Source organism: Crinia signifera, chromosome 1, assembly GCF_055691185.1.
Source record: "Crinia signifera chromosome 1, ASM5569118v1, whole genome shotgun sequence".
NCBI classification, from domain to species: domain Eukaryota; kingdom Metazoa; phylum Chordata; class Amphibia; order Anura; family Myobatrachidae; genus Crinia; species Crinia signifera.
The window spans coordinates 292,839,483-292,865,746 of record NC_139217.1 but is presented as its reverse complement, the minus strand read 5'-3'; positions in this window follow the sequence as shown (position 1 = coordinate 292,865,746).

Genomic DNA, 26,264 nt, shown 5'->3' with positions numbered 1-26,264 from the left:
TTACATTACTATTACCAGCTCCTTACAGATCCTTAATTAAATTTTTGGTACTTGTTTCCTATCTGGGCGCCCGCTACGTTAATTGCGCACCATGCTATTCTCCGTATAAAAATCGGATCGCATCGCATCGGATACCACAAATGCACATACACGATATTGAACGATGCGATGCGATCCGATTTCGTTCCCGCTTTTATGGTTGGCCCATAGGATGGCCCATCTGTAACACTACTGTATTTATTTACCCTTCAAAGCCCTCCCCTTGTCACATCTGCACAGAAACACAGTATTGACGTCAACCCGAAGCGTGGCCAGCGCAGCGAGTCCCGCGAGGGGCGGCGGTACGCGTCCTCCGACTTTTTCATACCCCCACTATCCACGTCGGCGTGGAGTTGAGAATAGAAAGTGTGGCGAGCGCAGCGAGCCACCGAGCCCGAAGCGTGGCGAGCGCAGCGAGCCCCGCGAGGGGACGCGGATACTTCACAGGTTTCCGTGTCCCCTCGCGGGCTTCACAGGCATCCGCGTCCCCTCGCGGGGCTCGCTGCGCTCGCCAAGCTTCGGGCTCGGTGGCTCGCTGCGCTCGCCACACTATTCTATTCTCAACTCCACGCCGACGTGGATAGTGGGGGTATGAAAAAGTCGGAGGACGCGTACCGCCGCCCCTCGCGGGGCTCGCTGCGCTCGCCACGCTTCGGGTTGACGTCAATACTGGGGTGGCGTTAACAATGGAGGCGCATTTTAAACCATCAGGGGGGTTTCCTATACAAATCGTGGGTTTGCGGGGTTATTACATTGAAATCAATGTAAAATCGGGTCTCAGGGACCATTTCACATTGATTCCAATGTAAAAATCAGGTTGATCGCGTCACCGCATGCGATGCGATCCGATTTAAAATGAAATCGGATCGGATCGGATAGCATCGTATGCCATCGTACATCATCGAGTACCGAATCCGATGCGATGCGATCCGATTTCATTACGGTGCCGTACGTAGAAAACCTGGGTGCCCAGATAGGAAACAAGTACCAAATTTTTCTACCTTTGCCGATATTCAACGTTGCCTAGAATTACTACACTCTCCTATCCATTACTACCTATATCCTCTACCAACAGTCACTCCGGTCATTTGGGGTAAGCTTACACTGGTATTCCATGGCATAAGTCCAGGTGGCATCCCAGTATGGAAGGCATATCTGGCCTTAAGGGAAAGTGGCTATTATAGGCTAGAAGACCCACTGGTTTCCTCTGCGAGTCTCCCGCGGCACCTCATTGCACAGTACAAAAAGTATGTGCTTGTACATACTTTTTGTACTTAGTTTTCATCACATTGCATCGCATTGCATGCACAACGTGTGAACAGGCAATGTAATGCAATGTGATCTGTGCTAATTAAGCACGGAAAGCACGCCTGTATCGGACCGTGTATGGGCAGCTTGACTCCTAGGTGTACAAGGGCGACTGTCCAGAGGAACCACCTCCTGAATTCCTTGCCCTGTGACATCCGCCACTTAAGCCTGCCTCACCTAGGCCTCACAGGTACTTCTGTTTAGATCATAAAAGTTCTCAACAGTGATAGCGATATCAGGTTGATAACTACTCTTGGCTGGTGAGAATATATTTAATTCAGTTTCAAAAATGTTGAGTTTGAGGTGGCAAGATGACATCCAGGATGAAATGGCAGAAAGGCATTCAGAGGCACGGAGCAATACTGATGGTGTCAATTCAGGGGAAGATAGATAGATTTGAATATCATCGACGTACAGATGATACTGAAAACCAAAACAGTTGATTCATTTTCCAAGAGAGAAGGTATAGACTGAGAAAAACAGAGGACCTGACGGAGCCTTGTGGTACTCCATCTGATAGAGGTAGTGAAGAGGCGGTAGAACCTGAGAAGCAAAAATTTAAAAAGTGATTAGATAGGTAAAATGAGATCCAAGAATGGGATGTACAGTATTCTGAAGGCCTAAGGATTGTAGTGTTTGTATGAGAAGAGTATGTTCAACTATTTCCTTTACTGTTACCAGGCCTGGAGGTGTGTGTGTGAAGTGGAAAACACTTTGGGCCTTATTCTGGTCCGGTTGGCCAAACGTACGTACGGTCCGTATCACCGTACGTTTCCCGTACGCGGACAGTGAGCGTAAGTCCACCCACAAAACATCCGCATACGGACGGTCACAAACACCGACAAAGGGGAGTGGTATACACTTGTGCGTACGCCACCGCGAATGGATCTCCTCTTAGACACCGATAACTGGCGTACAAAAGAGCGTACGCCACCGTTTACGGTCGTCTCTCGGCCGTTTTCCCACCGACATCTTGCGGCTATCTGAGCGTATGCCACCGTGCACGGACGGGTCTCGCCTGTTTTCAATGGAAAACTCAGCGTATGTCACCGATCGTGAGAGTGAGCGTACGTCCGTGCAAGGTGGCATACCCTTCACATATATGGCCCTTCTAATCTAGCCTTTCAACTATGATTAAGGCAATTAAATGAATTATTCTAATTGTTAATCAATTATTGTTTTCTATTACCTCAATTGTCTACCTTAATGAACAGCCTAATAAAAATAAATTTTACCCCTCCTAACATGTATATTAATTATGTTCTAATGTTGCATTTTAATCACTATCTATGTGTCTATTTAGCATAAACCAAAAAAACAATGTTTGTGTTAGAGTGAAAAAGTTGACATATGTCGACTTCTGTAGATTGAGTGTCCTGCTGTTTAAAGTATATACAAACACTTACTGAATGTGTGTAGATGATTATAATCTAACTACCTTGGCATATATAAGCAGGTGTTAAAATGAATCTTACCTAAAACTAAACCAGGCATCCGCTCTCATACGGTATCTCTAGGGGTGGTCTAGAGGTATTGTTGGCGTCCGCCTGTTTTCTGTCCAAAATGCACGGTGCGTTGGCCGATCGAGCGGTTGTAGCACCGTACATTTTTGGTGCACACCCCCGTGTATGCCCATGTTTACGCCCAGTTTTCCTCATTATTTTGGCTGCTCCCCTCAACACGCCCCTATGCCGCCCACAATGACCGTGCTCTTGCGGACAGGTTTTTTCGCACGGAAAGACACATCAGTGAGCGTTGTGAAGTCGCCGCGCCTGCGCATTCCGAAAGGTACGCATGCGCAGAACAAAAAAAAACCCGATCCGACCGTGTACGGCCCCACCGCACCAACCAGAATAAACCCCAGTGTGACAGTGCTGCAGGAGAAATCGTGTCTGATTGTGTGAGCCAAGTCTCAGTAATAGCCAGCAAATTGAAGTCACCAGAGATGAAGAGGTCAGAGCGCGCAATCAATAAGGCACATTCATTGACTTGGGGGGTGATGGAAGACATGATATTTATGAGGTTAGCTAGATTTCTATATATTTTTTCTGAATGTAAGTGGGGCAGGTGGTTAGGGCCTGGGTTTGTAGATCTATCACCAGCTAATAAAAGCAAAAGAAAACAATTAAATGTTGGTGGAGGTTTGTGAGTGGTTTGTGTGGTGGCAAGTTGTGGATGTTAAAGTACATGTTGAGAAGTAAGTAAAAATCTACCAGTGAAAGTAATTAAAACTGATAATTAACAAATGCCACCAACATGTGCTGTGCGCAGTGGCACAATGCACCACTGATGCTTTCCTCTTTTTCCAATTTCTGATATGTTCCTTGTTCAATGGGATATTTAACTACACGTATGTTTGATTTAAACAGTACTTTGGGTCTCTATACTAAGACTTGGAGGAAGATAAAATGGGTGCAGATAATGTACCAGCCAATCAATTCCTAACTGCCACATTACAGGCAGGTACTTTATATTCATCCACTTATCCAGTGGCGTCACTAGGGTTGGTGTCACCCGGTGCAGTAACTCATTGTGTAAACCCCCCCCACACACACACACACACACACACACACACACTTTTTTTAAATAAACAAAATTGGGGTGTGGCCTATCAGCAGGGGGCGTGTTCTGTACCGTTTTTGTACTGTGTGCTTGCAGATTGAGTCAGCACACCTATTCCAATCTTCCAGTATTATAGCAGTGCTGTATAAATTGATTGATAGATCAGTCCCTGCATTTTTACAGGCTACTTAAATCATTAAACACTGTTTATCCGTAATGCCAATTACACATTATGCGGCACACAGTGATGCCAATTACACGATAAGCTGCACACTGTGATGCCCATTACACCGCACACCATGATACCCATCACGCTTCACACCGTAATGTCAATTACACAATATGCCGCACACCATGATGCCCATTAATACGCCACACACCGTGATGCCAATGACACAAAACGCCACACACCGTGATGCCCATTACACCATACACCATGATGCCAATTACACAATACGCCACACACTGTGATGCCCATTACACCACACACCATGATGCCCATTACACTGCACACCATGATGCCCATAATTACGCCACCCGCCATGATGCCAATGACACAATACGCTGCACACCGTGATGCCCATTACACCGCACACTATGATGCCCATTACACCGCACACCGTGATGCCAATTACACAATATGCCACACACCGTGATGCCCATGATTACACCACACACCGTGATGCCAATGACACAAAATGCCACACACCGTGATGCCCATTACACCATACACTGATGCCAATTACACAATACGCCGCACACTGTGATGCCCATTACACCACACACCATGATGCTCATTACGCCGTACACTGTGATGCCAATTACACTGTGCATCATGATGCCCATTACAACACACCGTGATGCCAATTACACAATACGCCACACACTGTGATGCCCATTACACTGCACACCATGATGCCCATTACGCCGCACACCGTGATGCCAATTATGGGGGCCTCGGGCCTAGCACCCGGCTGTGGTGCCACGGGCCTAGTGCCCGGCTAATTGGAGCCACGGGCCTAATGCCCGACCTAGTGGGGCCACCGGGGAGTCCTTGGGCCAGGAGGACCCAAACAAATAAACAAAGGGCCAGGAGGGCCCAACAATTATATGCCCCCTGGTCAAGAGGGCCCGACTATAACGCCCACAGGCCGGAGGGGCCTGAAAGTAGCCACGGGCCTAGTGCCTGACACCAGGTGGTCTAGGGTAGGGGTAGGTGGCCCAAGGGCCACCTACCTGGGAATGGGAGAGGCCACAGGGGGGAGCTTCGTCAGCTCTTCTGCTTTCCACCCCTGCTGGCCTCTCCAGTGATGGCCGCCATCTTCTTTCTTCTGCCGCTTCCTCCAGCTCTGCCTTCTATCTTCAGCCGGGGCGCTCCTGCGCTCTGCCGGCATGGGCAGAGTACGGCCGCGGCCGTTTCCTATTGGCTCACTATTCGGCAGCCGTGATTGGCTCCCAAATAGCGCCAGTGTTTAAACGCTGCGGGTGGCGTTTTCCATTGGTGGCCACAAAGGCGCCAATTTAAAATCGCCACCTCTCTCCTCCGCAGCGTCGCCCCCCCGCTCAGACTGTCAGCGCTGGGATCGGTTCTTTGATCCCAGCGCTATCTGGAGCTACGTCCTGCTGGGGACACAGCTCCATCTCCTCTGCCTGCCACTGGAGCTCCGGTGCTGGGAACATGGAAGCTGTCCCAGCACCGGGGCACATTATTACAACAGCCAGGGACTCGGAGCCCAGCCCGGTGCCGTCCTCGCATGGTGGCGCATTGAAAAAGGTGTCACCCCAGAGACTGGTGACACTCGGTGCGGAACGCCCCCCCCCCCCCGCACCTGTCTATTGACGCCACTACACTTATCTATCTCCAAGGCTTAGTAAATAGACCCCTTAGTTCTACCCATACAATGTTTTCCTGGTATCCACCATCCTCGGCTATTAAAGTGTTAACTACGTCAACTGGCAGTTTATATTTATATTTTCCCTCAATTATATTTGCTAAACTGCACACTATGGGCCTGATTCAGACCTGTTCACTAGGCTGTGTGAAATAGCAGCCTAGTGAACAGGTAAACACCACCCACCAACCAGCCGAACCACCACCCCACCCCCCTCCACACGCATATTCGCTCATGCCCATGCACAAATCCAGAACATGGGGGACTGGGATGAATTCGGCCCATAATGTACTGGGTCTGAATCAGCTCCAATGCGCAATATACTGTACAATATTTACTATGATGGACATTTCATTTGCTCCCTCCTGACGGATCAAGAGGCAACCAGGCTGACCCTTAGTCTTATTTTTGGGTGGAATTTCTTTTCCTTTTTTTCATATATTGTATTTGTGTCATTAGATTGTAAATGCTCATTGTATATCTACTGCATTTCTACTTTATGAAAACAAATAATTTTCAAAGAGTTAATATCACATTCACAAGCTCTAACAATGCCCTATTGAGGGCAGTGTCACTACTACCGTCACTCAAAGCTGCAGCCAAAAACCATGATGCTTCTACCTCAATTCCATGAATCTGCAACTTGGAAGAAGCGTTGTGCAATGAATGAATGGGTGGCGTAAGCAGGAACCACCTCAGGCATCATAGAACACATGGGCACCAGCTCATCAGACAAGCATTCATTTAACCTCAACACTATTGATGTATTTTACATTCTCGTCATTAGTTCCAGTCATGGCTTACTGGACTGAAGTCTCAGTGAAACAATGACAAGCCATGTTCAGTACCTACAGATGGAACAAACAACTCTAATTTTCCACTTTACTGATTTTCTGATTGCAGTTAAAATATTGCAAATCATATAATAATTATGTACATTTTTTGTCCTAGAATATATAAAAGTTGGTACTTTGAAGGCAACATAACAAAATTAGATACATTAGTTATATGTAAAATTACCGTATTCCTTTTTTAACTGTATAAGAGGAAGTAATTACTGTCTTAACATTTTTTTTTTTTTGCCTTGAAGCTGCAAAAGAGGACAACACTGAAATGCTGGCCATACATTAGAACGATTCTAGGCCTGAATGCATGATTTTAATGCATCCTGCGATCGATTGCGTGTACATCATGTGCACATTGTGAACTATGTAAACTCTCCCTGGCAACGAGCATGTAGTACCCCCTGGGCAATGAGCATGTAATCCCCATTGACAACGAGACTGAAACCTATGGCGAGAAGCATATAACCCCAGGCATTGAGTATGTAGGTAAGCGGCACTTATGCAGCATATGTAATAGACATTACAGTGTGAGATATAATATACAGTATAATAGGCATTGCATTGTGTGGTATAATCAGAGCCGAATTTCCCATTAGGCACGTGAGGCACCGGCCTAGGGGCGGCACATGTTTGGGGGCGGCGCTTGGATGCCTGTGATAGTACTGTCAGCCCAAAATGTACCAATAACTGCAAAATATCCACTGTACTGTACTATATTCCATCTTAAATAGAGTGTAAATGGATAGCACATGCAGATACTGCCCCTATAAACTGTCCTACTTAGTAAACATTATTGTTGTGCCTAGGGGCGCCCTCATCCCTAAATCCGCCCCTGGGTATAATATGTATTGAGCATTTTAAATTAATAAAAAGTTTAATACAATTATATAAAATGGACTGACTCATTTAGAACATACGGGGTGAGATTTAATAGACTGAGAGATTCAGTGAGAGATTTGGTGAGAAATCTCCAGTTTTTTTAAAGCGGCAATCATTTACACTGCAAAACCAGTTTGATCTTGCAGTGTAAATGATTGCCGCTTTAAAAAAACTGGAGATTTCTCAAGAAATCTCTCACTTTCTGAATCTCTCATCCTATTAAATCTCACCCCTGTACTTATTTACAATCCATCTATTGTGCAAATAAATGTAGGTATATTTCATTATTGTCATTACTTTACCATAGAATGAATCTAAAAATCAGAAAATGATTGTTTTGGATATTAATTTGCTTTCTATACAAAGAATTTGTTCACTGAAATAAGATTCTAATCTGATGTACTATGGGGCAAATTTATCAACAAGTGATAAAACTTATTGTGGTTGGTAAAGCTCATTGCATATGATAAATCGTGCTAAAGCCAATCAGCTTCTATTTGTCATTTCTGCAGCTCTTGTTAAGTGTACAGCTCATATCATGTGTTTGAAATAATGTCAGTTGGGAGCTGTAGTACCAATTATTAAATGCAACAATTGTTATCACTTGTTGATAAATAGGCCACAAAATTTGTTAACGATTTATTTGTGCATTCTTCATATTGTATTATATTTGCCTTAACTTTTGGAATGGCTACGAGGCTCCGGAAAATCGGCTGGCCCTCCCGGCCACCGGAAAAAGTCTGCAAGTCTCGAAGATTCTGCCACATCATGCAATTATGTAGATAATCTCTACAATGAAAAGTGGAGGCATAGCCTGCCGAACGAACACGCCTGCCGAACGAGTATACGCAGCCTAGTGAACACGCCCGCCAAACGATTATAAGCAGCCTATCAAACACGCCCACCGAATGAGTATACGCAGCCTAGCGAACACACCCGCCAAACGAGTATACGCAGCCTAGGGAACACGCCCACCGATTGGGTATATGCAGCCTAGCGAACACACCCACCTAACAAGTATTTGCAGCCTAGTGAACACGCCAGCTGAACGCAACCTGCTGAACTCCCAGGCCCCCCACTATATCCCCTCGCTACCATGCAAGGGGATGTGTAAGAGAACACATCCCATCACCTGCAGCTGACCATCAAATGATTTTTCTCCACTTTAGAAATGACTGACTTTTATTTCTGGTATTGGTCGCCAAAGGCAGGGCGGGCGCTGACGTCAGCTGCCTGCTTTAAGTAGGCAATGCCATGTCTGCGTTCCAGGGGAATTTTCATGGGGATACCCATAAAATGCTGGGTGTTCCCCTGATGACACCCCCTGCCCATGCGGATGCCTCGGCAAGTGTAATACTCACAAAAGGTGTTCACAAAGGGGGTCTGCACACGTGCAAAATCGCACATACGCAGACCTCCAACATCGGAAACAGTGCCAAATTTGTCCCCGTCCGATCAGACATGAATAAGGCTCTACATATGAGAAAAAAAATTGTTAACAGCATATGGGGTGATGTATTAAGCCTTGGAGAGTGATAAAGTTTAGAGAGATAAAGAACCAGCCAATCAGCACCTAACTATCATGTTACAGGCTGTGTTTAAAAAATGACAGCAGCTGGTTGATTATTTTTCTCTCTATACTGTACATTATCACACTCCAAGGCTCAGTACATATTCTTCATAATGTTTTGTTTTCTAATATGTCAGACAGTGATATTTTCAATGCTTCTTGATGATTTGTGATAGCTAAGAATGAGTAAACAGTAATTGTTAAATTAACAGCTGTGTTGAAATCAGCAAAGTGGAAAGTGTATGAAACCTATGGATGAGATGTATCATGCATAGTGTTGTGAAATAATGCTGTTTGAACAAATAAATGTGAATGCAAATGCAAAAAACAGCTCTTATTATTTATTTATTTACAGTTTCTTATATAGCGCAGCATACTCCGTTGCACTTTACAATTGGAAACAACAGCATACCCTCCAACATATCGGACTCAAAAAACGGTACGGGGGTGTGGCCATAGATAGAGTGCGTGGCCATGGGTAAAGGGGGAGTGACCATGACCCTTCTACTTTCCACTTCATGACCAAAAAAAATTTAGAATCCCCTTTTACAATAGCTATAACTGTGCTGGCTGTCCCTACCTACCTCAGTCCCATCCGCAGTGCGGGGTCTGGCTGGATGATGGGAAACTGGCCACTGAACCAGCCGGGTTCTCCGTGCTGCGGCACTTTAGGGCCCATAGCAACATCACATGTGAAGTAGAATACACATCTTAGTAAATTTCCCCAATTTTACTTGAGAGCAGGTAAACAATACTTTAGTCAGAGTGATGTATGATACCAGTGAGGAGAAGTTGGGAGAGAGAGACCTGCACACTGTCTCTCGATTCTTCCCTCTGGTAAACAGAGCAATGACCATTGACCTTCCAACAGTCCAATCACAGTGTATACGAGGGGCTGCATCAAACAGCAGCTGCCAGGGAAATGTAAATTCAACACTGCCCCCAGTCACCATATACACTAGGGGGCTGCATATTGGAGCAGCCACCAGGAACATACAAACCTTACAGAGTATTGATTAAGTATGGCCAATTATAGAATTCAAAAATAGTTCAAAGGTGTTTAATGTTCAAGGTCATGCACAGTATACCATAAAAGAGATAAATATATATTTGTATTAAAATCATGTTAAATATATTTTAAATATATGTTCTCACCTAATTGAATCATTCCCCAAAAAATGCTGAGCTGTTTTGTAACAATGGGGCAGATTATAAAGCTCGGTGAAGTGATAAACTGTCTGGTTTGTATCACCGGCCAATCAGCTCCTACCTGTGAAGTTACAGGCTTGGTTTAAAAATGACAGTTAGGAGCTGACTGGCCAGTTATAAAAAACAGTTTATCACTTCACCGAGTTTAATAAATCTGCCCCAATATTGTTGTTAGGCAAGCATTAATAGCAGTATCTGCACATTTTTATTTATAAATAGGTCCAAAGTCAGTACAATCTCTAGCTGCTAAGGTAGGCAAATTACATACTGTACATGCTTAAGTGACCTTAAATTGTGCACACATACAGCAAGTGTAGGAATGACCTTAAAGATGATCCTCCCATCATTGTGCAACTAACTCATGAGCCATACAGTACTAGTGTAGATTACAATATATTCTTTATAACATGTATATTAATCTGCCAGCCATGACATACAATTTAAGTTACCTTTGTGGTAGAAAAGTATTTACAGTAGTAGAGCAGGCATAAAGAAGAATTAAAGAAGAATATACCACCGATATAAAAATACTAACAAAAACCCATGCACACATTTTATGCAAATATCATTTACAGAAACATCAATGGAAGTGTCCAGTGTGTGTGTGTGTGTGTGTGTGTGTGTGTGTGTGTGTGTGTGTGTGTGTGTGTGTGTGTGTGTGTGTGTGTGTGTGTGTGTGTGTGTGTGTGTGTGTGTGTGTGTGTGTGTGTGTGTGTGTGTGTATTGGCATTTTCTAAATACCATATTTCTCAAATTTCACCTGTTTTTAAAGCTTCAATATATTTTGAAATTGTAGGTTAAATGTGTCAAAATGAAGAATCTAGGTCTTAAATTGGGGGTCAGGAATTTCTTAAGTAAAAATGTCTCATAAGTATATAATAAGTGCTTACTAATGCAATTTCAAGAGAAACATGAGAAATCATATCATATACGCAATGCCCAAGATTAATGCCTTAACATTTAGTTGCTACTGTAGTGTGCAGCAAATTGCTTGGGATGATTAAGACTTCTGTGTACAAATTGCAATGATAAAGCTAAACCATATCTTGAGGTTGACCTGCTGATGTGGGCACTATAAATCTATGGAGAAAACTGTCAATGTTTTGCATAATTTATTTTCAGTAAATGCAGCTTCAATTAATATATGTTTGGTCAGGCATACATTCGGTTTTTCTGTTTATTTCTTAGCTATGAAAAGAATAACCCAATAACCCAGTATTATAAAAGTACACAAATATATGTCATGTTATATTGTATTTTTTAATTAAAAGTAAAAAACTTTTCCTTTAAGAATGAATGCATTGTACTGTATGCTTCCTTTCTAATTTTTTGTTCAGTAAAAGTTATTGTATAGGCCAGACACCAGAGGGTAAGAAGGGTTTCTGTCTGTGCACAGTGAGCAATCACACACACAGTACACTTCTTCCATCAGTAAAATCAATTCATGGACATAATAATAAAAGGTAACTTTTCAATGTTATTGATGATATTCACGTTAAATATACTGAGGGCCAGATCCACTAAGCTTCAAAGTGATAAAATGGAGAGTGACAAACAGGCAGCCAATCAGCTCCTACCTGCTATGTTACAGACTGTGGGCATTATTCTGATCGGTGCGTACTTTCCCGATTTCCTACGGAGCGGTCCGCACGCCACGCTGTGCGGTGGCGTGCGGACATCGTCCGTAGAAACGCCCACCGGTCCTCCGCATTCTGACGGACTCACTCTTTAAGAACAGGGCGTGTGTACGGACGACATACAAACCTTGCGTGTGCGGTGGACACGTACAGATTCTGCACGGTCTTACAGCGTAAGCACGGTCTTACCGCGTTAGAACGGACGGGAAGCTGGCCGTACGCACCGATGCGGAGTATTTACGCTAAATACAACACTATTTTTCAGAGCACACACAGCGATCACATGACCCACTTAGGCAATTAGGCAACCTCATTAAAAAGGGATTGTTATCTATTTGAATCAATGAAATTCTAATATATACTGAAACACATTACTACTACATTCATTACACACATTAACCCTTACATCATGTGAACCTAACATACATCTATATACAGTATTTACATTTTGCTTATTGAAAAGATTATAAACAAGTTACACATATACTTTTACATATTAAAAAAACACACAGACAACTTCGAACTGTAATAAACAATTTATTGCCTGTACAAAACTGGGTTTAAACCCCCCAAAAAAATAACAATTAAATATCGCCATCCAGGAGACGGTCAAATTCCGGCAGGATCTGGCGCATGTGGCCTCTTATACGTAAGAGGGCCCCACGGAGACCCTCTTGTGCTTGGGCTGGCTCATCTGTGGACAAATTAAAAATGGTAAAATTACTAATGATATTTAACATAGTCATACCTAAATTTGAAACATGTACCATGACAGGTGTGTGTGTGTATATATATATATATATATATATATATATATATATGTATATAGACACATATATAATTTATATATGACACATACATCTATACATACATGCATACATACTACATGGAAAGCCTGTTTTTTCCCCTCTACCCTTTACTCTGTAGAACACCTCACAGTCATAGTGCTCCTTCTGAATACAAACCCACCCATGACTAAGCTCTGAGAAGCATGTCACGCGCTGCACCAATCCCAATTCAGCAAACAAAGTTCAGTGTCTGTTATATGATGAAGCGTGGCATGGGACTTAGTCAACTCTCAGGAATGCACAGTACATTTGTGCAATCAAGCATGGCTTGCCTGCTGATGGTCTGCTCCAGAAATCATTGTCATAATGCCAGTTAGGTGAAGCTGCAGCACTAACCCACTCCCATGCACAAAATCATTACTAAGACCAAATCAACAAACAATTATGGTGCCAAACATACATGCAGGCCGCAGGGGGTGGTTACCTAGAGAAGGGCCCAGGGGCACTGACCACTTGTTACTCCATTCTAAGCCACGCCTGTCCATACTCCATTTATGTCATACTTAATCTAGTTTAGAAAGATCAATCACCAGTAAACTCTACTCACCTATATGAGGCTACAGATAGTATGCTTGCAGCAGGGACATGTAATCCTTACATGAGCAAGTCATCCCTTTCTTCCAGGATACAGATTAACTACACTGGTTCATTGACACTTAAAATCGACCTGAAAGCCATCCCCACAACCTGTGTCATTAATATGTGTCCTGGATGAAAGGGATGGTTTGCCCACCCTATCTAACCCCTAAGTGTGTCTGTTGCTACCCAGTTTGTTTTATCACTTTATAGTATTGAAAAAAAACAATTGAATCACAAGTGTTACATAGCAAATAGAAGATGACAAAAGGAATAATGATTCTTTATCTATACATACCAATTTCTGGTGCCTGCACCACCTCACAGGCCTCCTCTTCTTCTGTGGCCTCCTCATGTGGCACCTCAGCCTCTTCTGCCACCTCGTCCTCCAATGCCACCACCTCCACTGCCCACGCATCCTCCTCCACTTCCTCCCTTTCCTCTTCCTCCACTTCCTCCGCCACCCCTTCTTCAATGGCAACCTCCTGGGCCATTACTTCCTCCGCCTCCTCCTGGCCCTGGGAAGCCTCGGATTCTTCTCGGGCCTGTCTTGCTCGTTCCCGTGCTGTGTTTGTGAAAAAACAAAAAAGTGCCAATTAGGGGTCATTTGTATTAAGCCTTATCAAGCTATAAATACAAAGGTTATAAATAGAGATAAATGTACAGGCAATCACCTCCTTAGTGGCTTTTACAAAACACAGCCTGTAACATGGCAGGTATGCTGTGACATTTGGGCCATTGTAAGCATCACAAGCATTAATCCTCACCAATAACATATTTTATGACCATTACAGGGTGTCAAACAGGAAGTAGCACACATATAGTATATGCCATGTTTAACTCATGATCAGGCTGGTTACCTTATTGGCTTAAATAATGTCATGTAAGCAATCATGGCCCTGATTTGCTGGAGCAAATCTGGCTGGCGACGTCTCAAGTCCGACCACCGCCGCTCCAGCTGTGCGGTGGTCCGCCGCACCTGCGTGCGGGCGTATATGCGGCGGCGGGCCACCACATAGGCATTCCGCTTCTGCCGATTGGTTATGAAGGGCCCTGCACGGCCCAGCCTGGTCTCCATAATGGCAACCAGTGTCCTTAGCTCTGCTGGGGAAAAAGGGGCTGCTCTGCCATAGGCCGCCATCTTAGCAATGGCACAAATCAAGCGATCATGTCCTGTCATTGGTTGATCAGAGTGATATTTGGTATTAACTTTATTGTTCATTTTGACAGTAACAGCGTGTATGCGCCAGAACAGACGACTAACCCATTGCATCACAAACCCACACTTGCTGTACCTTTGCATAGTTTAGCAGACCATGCCATTACTTACTATCTCCTAAACAGACATTGTAAAATAAGATGGGAACCCATTATATATAATCTATGACATTCACCAAACATGGGTATAAGCAACAGGTGAAATAGTCTGCATCACTAGCCACTTACACCTAACTCAACAAGGTACTAAACAGCTAGTTGATAGTGAAAGCTATGCAGCAGAAACATAGCAAATAGTGGCAGACCTTTTCCCAATATTAGGCCATGGTGCCATGTGTACACTTACCTTCTACTGGCCCACACTAGAGAGGTGGAATGAAAAGTAGCTAGCATCAAGGTTGAATTTGGAGACCTTTCACATGTGATTTGGATGCTAGCACTGATTACTTGTGCCTAAGTGGTGGACTGGATTTACATATGGAATGGATATTGTCATTTGTACTACATACCAAACAAGTGCTCAGTACAGATGTACATTCACATATACATTTCATGTCTGACCTCAGTTTTATTGGTCATTGGTGTAAAAATCTGCATTTACCTACTAAATCAGACTTACTAAGTTTGCCAGTTTTTTTTTTTTTTAATTCCCCAGCTAGGGGCGTGGCCTATGCGCCGCACGGTTGACGCGGCCATATGGAACGCGGCCGTACGGAACGCAGGGTGTCGCTGATGTACGCCAATTAGAGAAATAGTATATAAAGGTGTGTTAGACAAATGCAACGTGGTTGCACACATGTCTGCATCTCTATCTGAGGAAGAGCAGGAGTGGCAGGACCTATTTGCCCGCATGGACTCCAGCGCCACCTATGTCCCCATCAACCCAGACCAGCCATTGGGGGAAGAGCAGCCAGATGGGCCATCTACATCAGGCCAATCGTCAGCTGGCCCATCTTCAGTCTCAGCAGAAGCATTGGGAACACAGCAGGTGGCTTCCCAACAGAGTAGCCTGGCCAGCACTTCGAGTACAGCGACAGGTGGCCGTGGGCGTGGCCGAAAGAGGCCAACAGAGGAACCAAGCAGCAGGAACATGGCATACGAAGCGCAGGAGCTTGCCATCCTGGTGCCCCGGGCACGGGATTGGATCGAGTGTCCACAGGACAGGTTGACACACACAAGGAGATGGAAGATCTGGGAGGACATAACGGCAGAGATTAATGCGGTGGCTCCACAAGTTCGTGAGACGGAGCACGTTAAGAAGAGGCAAGTTCATGTGTGTTACATTTGAGCAGTACAAGACCAGTAATGTTTACATTAGATATTAGATGGAGTTGGTCAATGGGCGGTCACGTTGCTTGGAGGCACAGACATGTTTGGCATGTCATTGAATTGATAGTTATTGTAGGGTGAGTGTGAGTGTATCTTCTAAGGGGTGGCTTTCTAATTTAATATAATCTAAGTTTGGTGTCATGAGACACATGTTGTCATCTGTTGCAGATTGCAATGGGTGCTACAGCAAACATGAGGAGTGACATGTATGAATATGTAAACTTTGATTGCAGGTGGCACGACTTCAAAACGAACCTCAAGAAGAAATTGACCCAGCGGTGGGAACACAGCCACACCTCTGGGGCTGGCCCCATGCCATCAAAGCTGCAGCTCACCCCCCTGGAATAGATGGCAGAGTGCTGCATTGCAGTCGAGGAGGTCCGGGGGGTGAGCACCATGGACAGCGAGGCCCCAGCGGAAGTCATGGCTTCTTTGCTTGATGGTAATTATTTGCCATGCCATAAGTAGCTGGTTCTAATTTTGCATGGAATGTGTTGTAATTGCAATGTTCTCTTTCACCAGCATCCCCACCGCTTGGTCAAGAATCTCTTGAGGAGGTTGAGGAGTCTGTGCCACCTGCCACCAGTACCAGGCCCCTGCAGCAGCAGCACTGACCGCGGCTGAATTGGCCACGTGGGGGCAGGTGCTTGGCAATATTCACCAGCAGGGAGAGTCGGCATCAGAGCGGGTGCGTAGGACCGAGGAGGTGTTGCAGGGTTTGGTCAGCAGCCAGCAGACTATCGCTGGGACAAAATTCACCAGTATCCTGAGGAAGCCTGCAAAAGGCGAAACTAGTTGATAGGTGAACTACCTGGACTCGCCCAGCGCTGCACACACAGGAGCAGCACCAGCGAGAGTCTGCCGGCAGACACTCATCCCAGCCTGACCATAGAGCAAAGGTAAAGGAACCATTTGAATAACCATCACTGCAATTACAGCAGATTTCACTCAGCTCATATTTTGAAGCTTTCACACCAGCAATCGCTTATCACCCTAAACTGGTACCAGAAGGACTGTGATAGTCTCAGTTTGTCATCCCTTACCCCATCCTTCCCCATGTGGTTTGTTGTACCGGTACTAGTTTAGTTGTGCACCTTATATATATAGATACACAAACCTTTTACTGTACTTATACAAAGGACATTTTTTAAAAACTTTTTGGTACTTATGTAGTAACTGGGCTGCCGATTTTGAAATCGGGTCCATCGCATCGCATCGCACCCGACCAAATCGCATGCGATGCGATGCGATGCGATGCGATGGACCCGATTTTTCCATAGGATTCAATGTTAAAATGGACTGAGTCCATTTTAACATGGAATTCAATGGGAAAAAGGGGTCCTTTTCATACCCCTACTATCCAAGTGGGCATGGAGTTGGATATAAACCTGTGGCGAGCGTAGCGAGCCACCGAGCCCGAAGCGTGGCGAGCGTAGCGAGCCCCGCGAGGGGACACAGAATACCGTCCCCTCGCGGGGCTCGCTTCGCTCGCCACGCTTCGGGCTCGGTGGCTCGCTACGCTCGCCACAGGTTTATATCCAACTCCATGCCCACTTGGATAGTAGGGGTATGAAAAGGACCCCTTTTTCCCATTGAATTTCATGTTAAAATGGACTCAGTCCATTTTAACATTGAATCCTATGGAAAAATCGGGTCATCGCATCGCATCGCATCGCATCGCATCGTATGCGATGCGATGCGATATCGCATCGCATCGCATCTGATTGTATGCCTTAACTTAAGGCATACAATCAAAAAATCGGCAGCCCAGATACTACATAAGTACCAACTTTTTAAATACATTTTACTTGAACCTCTGTATTTATCTACATTGTGTCTTAAACTATATACTGCTGTCAAACAAAGTTTAACATGATATGTTTTTTTTACTAATAAACTACATTTATTATTTAAGAAACTTGTTTTTAGTGTATGTGATCTACTAATCAATTGAATTAGATCCTGCACCTACCAAGCGGCAAGTGCAACCGAGCGCAGGGTGACACCCTAGGGTGTAAAATCCAAACCTATCGCTGGGAGCCTGCAGGCTATTGCTGAGGCCCAGCAGGCCATGGCTGGCACCCAGCAGTCAATTGCTGCTAGCCTGCAGGTGCTGTCTGATCAAGCCCTGCGGCAAAATGACCTCCTCCTCCACCATAATGAGCTTATGGTGGAGCTAGTTGCCAGCAATAGGGTCCTAATGTCATCCGTTTCTGGTGCATTACCACCATCAGCACTCCCTGCTGCCAGAGGGGGAAGACGATCCACCCCCTCCCCAGCATCTGCTCCACCTGGCCCACCATCTGACCGTGGCCGTGGCCGTGGGCGAAGAGCTGCTGCACGTGGCAAGGAGCCTGGCAGGGGCAAACGTGCCCGCAAATGAACTTGTGTCCGCATTAATCTCCACCCTTATGTCTTCCCAAATCTTTCATTGAGCTGTGTGTGTCAGCTTCCTGTGTCTAATTCCGTGCAGAGGGTACCCACATTTGCCCTCGCTTCGAATGTCATGTTTGGTTCCCCTGTTGCCCAGTTTCGGCTACCATTACTGTCTGCTGTACTTGAAGTGTTGGTGCTATACTTTTGTTGTGAAGCCACCTGATGTGTTCCTAATGATTCTGCTGTGGCTATGTATGTCTAGAATACATGGATTTATTATATATTATTTAATTGTCTTCCTGTTATGCTACCTTTTATTTTGTGGCGATTTGACATTTATTTTATAAGTTCATTTAATAAATGTTTTTTTGTTTCCCCCAAATGTGTGGTTTAATTGATACATGTCAAAGTGACATGTGTATTTGTATTATTAATATGAAGTTGTGTTCATTATTTGCAGTGTAAAAGTGTGTGAAAAGTGCAGCATATATGTGTGTGTTTGGTAATGTTCCATTTAAGCTGCAATGGTTCCAGTTGAAGCAGTGACAAGCATGTAATTAACAAGTAATGAGTAAAGTAGGTGAGTGTATTGTGTTCAGCTGACATTGGTTGAGGTGCGTCCGTCCTGATTAGGCGTTCCGATTGCCTAGCGCATGACCGAGTGGTGTCCGCAAAGCAATACTTGCTTATGGACACCGCATATTTCTTGCCTTTTTGTTCGCGTGCATTCGGCGTGCTATCCGAATGCACGCCTACCAAAATAAGTGCACTCCCCCGTGTCCGCCCATGTTTCCGCCCAGTTTAGCCCACTTTGAAAGTACGCCCCTGTGTCATTCCGAATGACGCCCATAACACGCCCATATTTCCCGAGTGATTGCGGGGCACATTTCAGTACGGTATTATTGAGAACAAGTATGGAGTCCATGCGTGGCACATGTGCATAGCGTTCCCCACGCATGCGCAGTCGGCTAAAAAACGCCATCCGAAAGTATACGGAAATGTACGCACCAACCAGAATAAGGCCCTGTGTTTGAAAAATATCAGGAAGGAGCTGATTGGTTGGTTGTTTGTTGATCACTTTTGAAGTGTAGTGCATCTGGCCCTGAGTGTGTTTAAATGTCTGTACAATTCTCAGTTGGAATAGTAGTGTTGCTTAGTAATTGTAAATTCTGCTCTATAGAAGAACTACAAAAATGTTTTGTGTAAAATGCATATAGACAATTGGTAAAGGCACCACGGAATGTTGGACCTGTCAAAAAATGAAAAACAGCTCCTGTCTACTGGGTGTGGATGGTCACCTTCCTTGTCCTGCAGCTATGTTTGCTGAGTTTTAGCTCCTCTCCAATGTCTGTAGAAGGCTGTAACTTGCCCTTTGTGGCAGGCTTATCCCACTCTTGGATCTGCAGTCAGCTGAGTAGAACCAACCAATCCTGGCTTAGCATTTAATTAGTGACCTATTCAAGTGGCTTCTAAACACTCCTTCGTCACCTACTGTAAATTGATTCTACCCTTAATAGTCATTAAAGCTACAAGTCTAGGCTCCAGGATATCTATTGTGATCCAGTGTTCCTGCATTTATTGTACTTCTGGAATCCTCCCAAAAGTTTTTAATTAACTTAAACATATCATGTCTAATTTTACACATGATTGACCATGGGCCAGATGCACTAGGCTTCAAAAGCGATAAAATGGAGAGTGACAAACAACCAACCAATCAACTCCTGCCTGACTTTTTCAAACCACAGTCTGTGAAATGGCAAGTAGGTGCTGATTGGCTGGCTATTGATCACTCTCCATTTTATCACTTTTGAAGCTTAGTGCATCTGGCCCCATGTCTCAGAGAGTAGACATCGAGGGGATAGACATAAAGCTTTGTTACATCTAGAATCAAAATGGATTCATACCCTTGATACTGTAAAACCCAAGGGCCTGAATGACTATTTCAGTCTGAAAGTCTTTCTCCCTTAATGTCATGCTTCCGATAAAAATATTACTTCCTGATAGTTTGCATGATTGACATTATAATATAATGATTGATGCTCTACATAGCTTACAAATGAGCGCATATTGAATTCTATAATATACATGTACTGTATCTTTGCCCATTGTGCTTTTATATGTGAATATATTATAATCCAATTTATGTATGTTGGTGTCTAGGATGCTGTTGGATTACCATGTTAGACCAGGTGCAGCGCTGGCTTGGAAGTGACCAGGGTTGCCCCAAAAGTTCACCCAGTGCTGCAGTTGGACGCCATGGCCGCTTCACCCTGGTCCTATTTTCACTGGGGATATTACAGGTGAGCACTTTGTATTTCAAATTTGAATGCCCTTGCATGCTGCCTGTTGAAGGGCAATAAAGCCCACTGGATGCCAAACGTTTGGATATAAGTGTGTGTGTGTGTCTGTGTGTATGTGTGTGTATATATATATATATTCTAGCTTTTCAGTGCTTCTCTTGCAGTTGTATGTCCTCCTTCTGTATTTCTCATGCTGCTTTCAGACTGCAAAAACTGCATTGACCTGGTATTTTTAAACGTTTCTAAAAAGGGGTCAGACAGCTGAAACCCCTTTCACACCACATATGTGAAATGGTATTTTACGGTTTCAATGCCGTTTTTGTGGTCTGAAAGTTTACCGTTCTGGGGTGAGTTAACACCCTATGCCCTCCGTGCAAGGCCAGATTAAGGTCTAGGGGGTCCCTCCCCCCCAGACGGAGGAATTTCCAAACCACAGGTCCCCACCCACTCATTAAATATTCACTGCACTGGGTCCCGTTCATTAGATATGCACAGAGCGGGATCACTATTGGCTGGGTCCTAAATACTGTTTCAGACACGTTAAGACTGCAAAAAAAAAACGGGTCTGAAACGGGTAGGACCCTGCTTTTTTACCATTTTCAAATTTTGGAAATGGTAAAATCACTGTGGACCTTTCAGTCCGCACATACTGTATTACTGTTTTGAAACAGTACAATGACAAAATACCAGGTAATAAGTGCAGTCTGAAAGGGGCATCAGTGGACTTATTGCAGCATCCCCTGCACAGTCATTCGCAATGCTCCGTAAATCCTGTTTTGTAGCATCTCCTGTGCATAAATCATTACAATGTCTCCTGTATAAAGCCTCCACACTGCTCCATCAAACCTGAAGCATTACCTGTGCAGAAATCACTTTTTCATCTATTTTTTTTCCCAATCCCAATATGTTATTGCACAAAGGTGTGTTAATTTAAATATCTCCAGGTTTTCAGTGTTGATATGGGTGAGTATCCTAGCTGAGTGTGGGACGGGGTCCCGACAGGCATTTACCCGACGTCGGGATCCCGACTGTCAAAACAACGACAGCCTAGTTCCTGACGGCCACCTGCTATTCTCCCTCTTGGGGGTCCACGACCCCACACAAGGGAGAATAGAATAGGTGGCGAGCGTAGCCAGCCACCGTGCCCGCAAGGGGCTTTGTTGTGCTCACCATGAGGTCTGAGTCCGGCCAGTCAGAATCCCGACATCGGGCTAATGACTGTCGGGATCCCGACAGTCGGACCCCTATACCACACCCCTCCTAGCTACAGATTGGATCCCTCATAAAGGGTACAGTACAGAATTGGTGCCTACAGTATGTTTACTGTTTGCAGTTCAAGGGGAATTCAATTAGCCACTGTAAATTTCCTCCCACCGCCTCATGATCAATAAGCCATAGTAATTTTCCATGGCTAACTGAATCCCCCCTAAATATGATAACTGCTGCATAGCATAGTGTTTCTAAGGTATGAAACAATTCTTTTTATACTGTGCCTTATGCGGTATCTTATATTTCTCTCCTAAATGATGTTAGGGAGATATTAAATACTAGAAATAAGTGACAATAATTATATCTATATCTATATAACTAGATTTAACTATTTACATGCATGGTTATTATTAATTATTACTGATGTAAACATATTTAAAAGACAGATGCAAAAATCTGTTTAATTTACAATTATTTGTTAATATAAATAGTTATTTTATGTATTGATCCTATATGTTGCCATCAGTCATGAAATATTTTGGTCTTGAGGTTTATAAAAAAAAAAAAAAAACAATTCAACTAACTCTTCTTTTGTGACACCCAACAACTCATGACTGGTAGTCACACTCTCATAATACCTACAGGAATTCAAGATCCTTAATCCCTAAATCAGATGACTAAAGTAATTATCAGTCATCTCTGCAGTTTACTTGTACATGAACTTGGAACTAGTAAAGAAAATCAGAAATAATAGAAAAAAGATTAGACTTAGAGGAACTAGTAAAGAAAAACAATAATAATATGAATAAGCTAGACTTATTAGAATGTACTATTATCTTGTTTTCACTTATGCTTCTTTCCCACTGCCTAAGTGGGTAATGACCCGGTATTTGTAAATGGGTCTTTAAACGGGTAAGAGCTTTCCCACTGCAGCTGTTTAAATACCGTTTTTGTCACATTCACATTGTACCCGTTTAATCCACAAAGCAACCCATTTAAAGCCATTGTAAACATGGGTTGTCATATAAATGGACTTTTCTTGCCCCACTGTACAGTCATCACATGCAGGAAGCCAATCATGTTCTGAACCTTTGTTATTATTACTAAATACCGTTTAAGAGCCTTTCCCACTGGCAAAAAAAAGGCTCTTAAATGGGTAAAACACTGCTTTTTACCCGTTTAACAAATACCGGTATTTGTTAAATGGGTAAAGCAACCTGGAGCTTTTCCACTGCAGCTCTACCTGTTTAAAAAGGAAAAAAAAAAACGGCAATTTACCGTTTAATAGCTGCAGTGGGAAAAAGGTATTAGTGCCTATTTCCAGTGACATTCCTACCACAGTACCACAGTACCAAATTAAACAATGGTTTGAGTGAAGGTACATTTGCCACATCAGAAGGTCATCTGGATCATAAATCAAATACATTGTTGGTACTGTATATCCCAAGTTCTGTATCTGAATTCTGAGTCAAGTTAAACTGAAAAGTTAGAAACAAAATATGCGTGGGGGAGGGGGGCTTTTGGGGGATTTACTGAGAATATGAATCAAAGAGCCTTAACTGGTTTTAAAATAATCACTTGCAAATGAAATAGGGGTCCCCTGGATTTTTTTAAACCAGCACCAGGCTAAAGGGCCGCATCTGGTTCTCAAAATATAGGGGACAAAATGAGTAGGGGTCCCTCGTATTTCAAGAACCAGCACCAGGCCCCCCAAACAGCCAGCAGGGTGATGCCACTTTTTATACAAGGAAGAAGAGCCCCATAATTTTAAATGTTGCATAGATTTTCCCTATTTAACAGGTCTGAAAAAGCATTAGGAAGTTACCATAGTTATCACTTACTGTACATAGAATCTACATAGCAAGGAGAGTGGCATTATATGTAACTCTAGCAGCCCTCTCTGCTCGATACAATAAATAAAAATAATTAAAATGCTTTTTTCCCAATAGCGCAAAACACAAAAAAGTGTCCTTACAAAAAAAAAGCATTAAAATGGGGGAGGTGGCTGCAATTCAGCTAATTTGTCATATAAACCGTTTTAACTTCTGGGGTGAGATTTAATTTTGATGCAAATTTTAGTAAGGTTTCGAAAGTGCAACTTATTGCATTTTTCAAAATCTATATTTTTTGGGGGGAAGAATTCGACTATTTAATGAGATAATAGGGTCCCCTTGATCTTTTTAAAACCAGCACCAGGCTCAATGGCCGGTCCTTGTATTTCAGGAACCACCACCAGGCCCAACCAGCCAGCAGGGTAATGCCACAACCAAGGGGATACATTTTATACAAGTCCCCCTGACCAAAGCATTCACCCACTGACCGGTCAGCCTGGGGAAGTGGGGACACCCCCCCCCCATGAAAGGGTCCACCCCCTCCAGAATTTACCTGCCCAGACGGAAGCCCAGCTCTGTCCCCAATGCTCCTTGGGTGGAGGGCATCGGGCTGAAAAATGTGTAAAAATATAAATAACTATTGTTTATTGCTGTAGAACTATGAGTCCCAGCAAGCCTGCACTGCATACAGGGACTTTGAGAACCACAAGTCCCAGCATGCGGGGCATTAAAGGGCCCTTTGGAACTTGTAGTTCCACACCAGTACAAATAGTGAAATAAAAACACACACACACAATAATAGTATAACTTTATTACATCCAGAGCCCATCCATACAGATACTTACCTACCTTCATGCGTAGGTAGGTGTCCTCTGTCTGCCAGTCCTGAAGAAAATCCATATGGGGTACCTGTGGAAGGAAACCATACTCACTGGGGTCCTCCGGCATAGATCAAGTCCATGTAGGCATCCAGGGACTTGGCAAAACATAAAAACAATGTACGCAAACCCAGAACTAAGGAGAAGGCGGAGGATGTGTGTTTACATCTTGCGGCTTCTACCCCTGAATAGTGCTATTGGCCACCTACCGACCAATCAGAAATCGCTAGATGGCCAGTTTCCATTATAGAAATCAGAACTCCAGCCATGGCATCTTTCAGGTCCCGCTGACCGGCCCTCACATCAAGACTGCAGGAGGCATCACCTGCACCAGGCTACCTCCAGCAATCACCCACCCAGCATACCATGTCCGGGACAACCCACCTCAATGCAGACTCCGTTTGTGTCCCGACCCCCAAGTCCTGGTATCCAGCCGGCACGACTGTCGGCAGCAAACTGTTGCCTCGTACCTGCCACCACAGAGGGGATGTTCTCATACAATGTAACACTCTGCGAGAAGTGTCATAAAAGGTATTCATTTACAGGTAAGTATTAGGAAGGGTGATACTCTGGTTGACAGTGTTGCTTTATTTCTTCTGGTATTTCTCACCTAAACCTGGTGTTTGCAGTGTCTAATGGGAAGCAAGTTTTACTAGTAATGCACAATACAATACAGTTCAAAATACATAGCTCATTACACAATTGCCTTTCCGTATTTTTATTACGATAGAATGAATCTGTGAAGCCTTTCCTTCACTAAAAGAACTTAGAAATTTTTACCAATAAAGTATATACAATGCATATTACAATGTAGCCACCTATGTACACAAAGCAAAAATGCCTCTCTAAAATGACTCTGTAGTCGGGGCCCTGTTTACCTTTAAAGCCAGCTGGATTAAGTTTATAGTGCACTTTTTACTGAAAACATCTAATCTCGTTGAAACAAATGTAAAAGCCTGAAGTAGATGCTGCAAATGGGCGATGAGAACATATAAAACGTAGCTCTCTCTAGTTAGATAGTGTTGTCACTCCTGTCTATCTGAAGATATTTAATGCTCCATGCAACAGTGTCCTTTTATGCTGATCTGCAATAATAATCTTTGTACAAAAGTGGTTCTTGCTTAGTGGTTGGTGAATAAAGTCAAAGCTCAGTGCTGTCTATGGCTGAAATGCAAGATGTAAGGCCCTGTTTCTCTAGTAAAAGCTGTCAGTCATAGCCACACTGCTTCCACGTAGTCCTGCCACCTCCTGCATCAGTAGTCTATAGTGGCTGCTTGTTAATGGTGAAGGTGCTGCATGCATCTAGATGAACTGTCCACATATACTTTGTTGGGAAATAGTGTCTCTGTCCCTGGTATAATCACCATCCACCTGCTCCTCTGCCTGTGGTATGAGCGATGTAACTGTAACTGTAAATGACAAACTTTGTCTGTATCACAATGGTTGGACTGTCTATACCTCTGTAGTAATTGCTGTCACTGGCCTGCTTCCCTGCACCTCCAGGCCCATCCCCCAATCTGCCGGTGTCAATTAGAAGCACCTCAGTGCCACTTCTCCGAGCTGCCAGTCACCAAATTCACCACCCTCTCACAGATAATAGCCGCAGTGTTACTTGAGGCATCATCTGCCTTGCGCATCTCCCTTTTTTCCAGCTGCTACCTCTGAGGACTCTGGGTAACTGTCCTAAACAGTCTGCCTCAGCCAGCAGTAACTTGTTCTAGCAGCTTCTAAGTCATGTGACCTGAGGCTGGCTCACA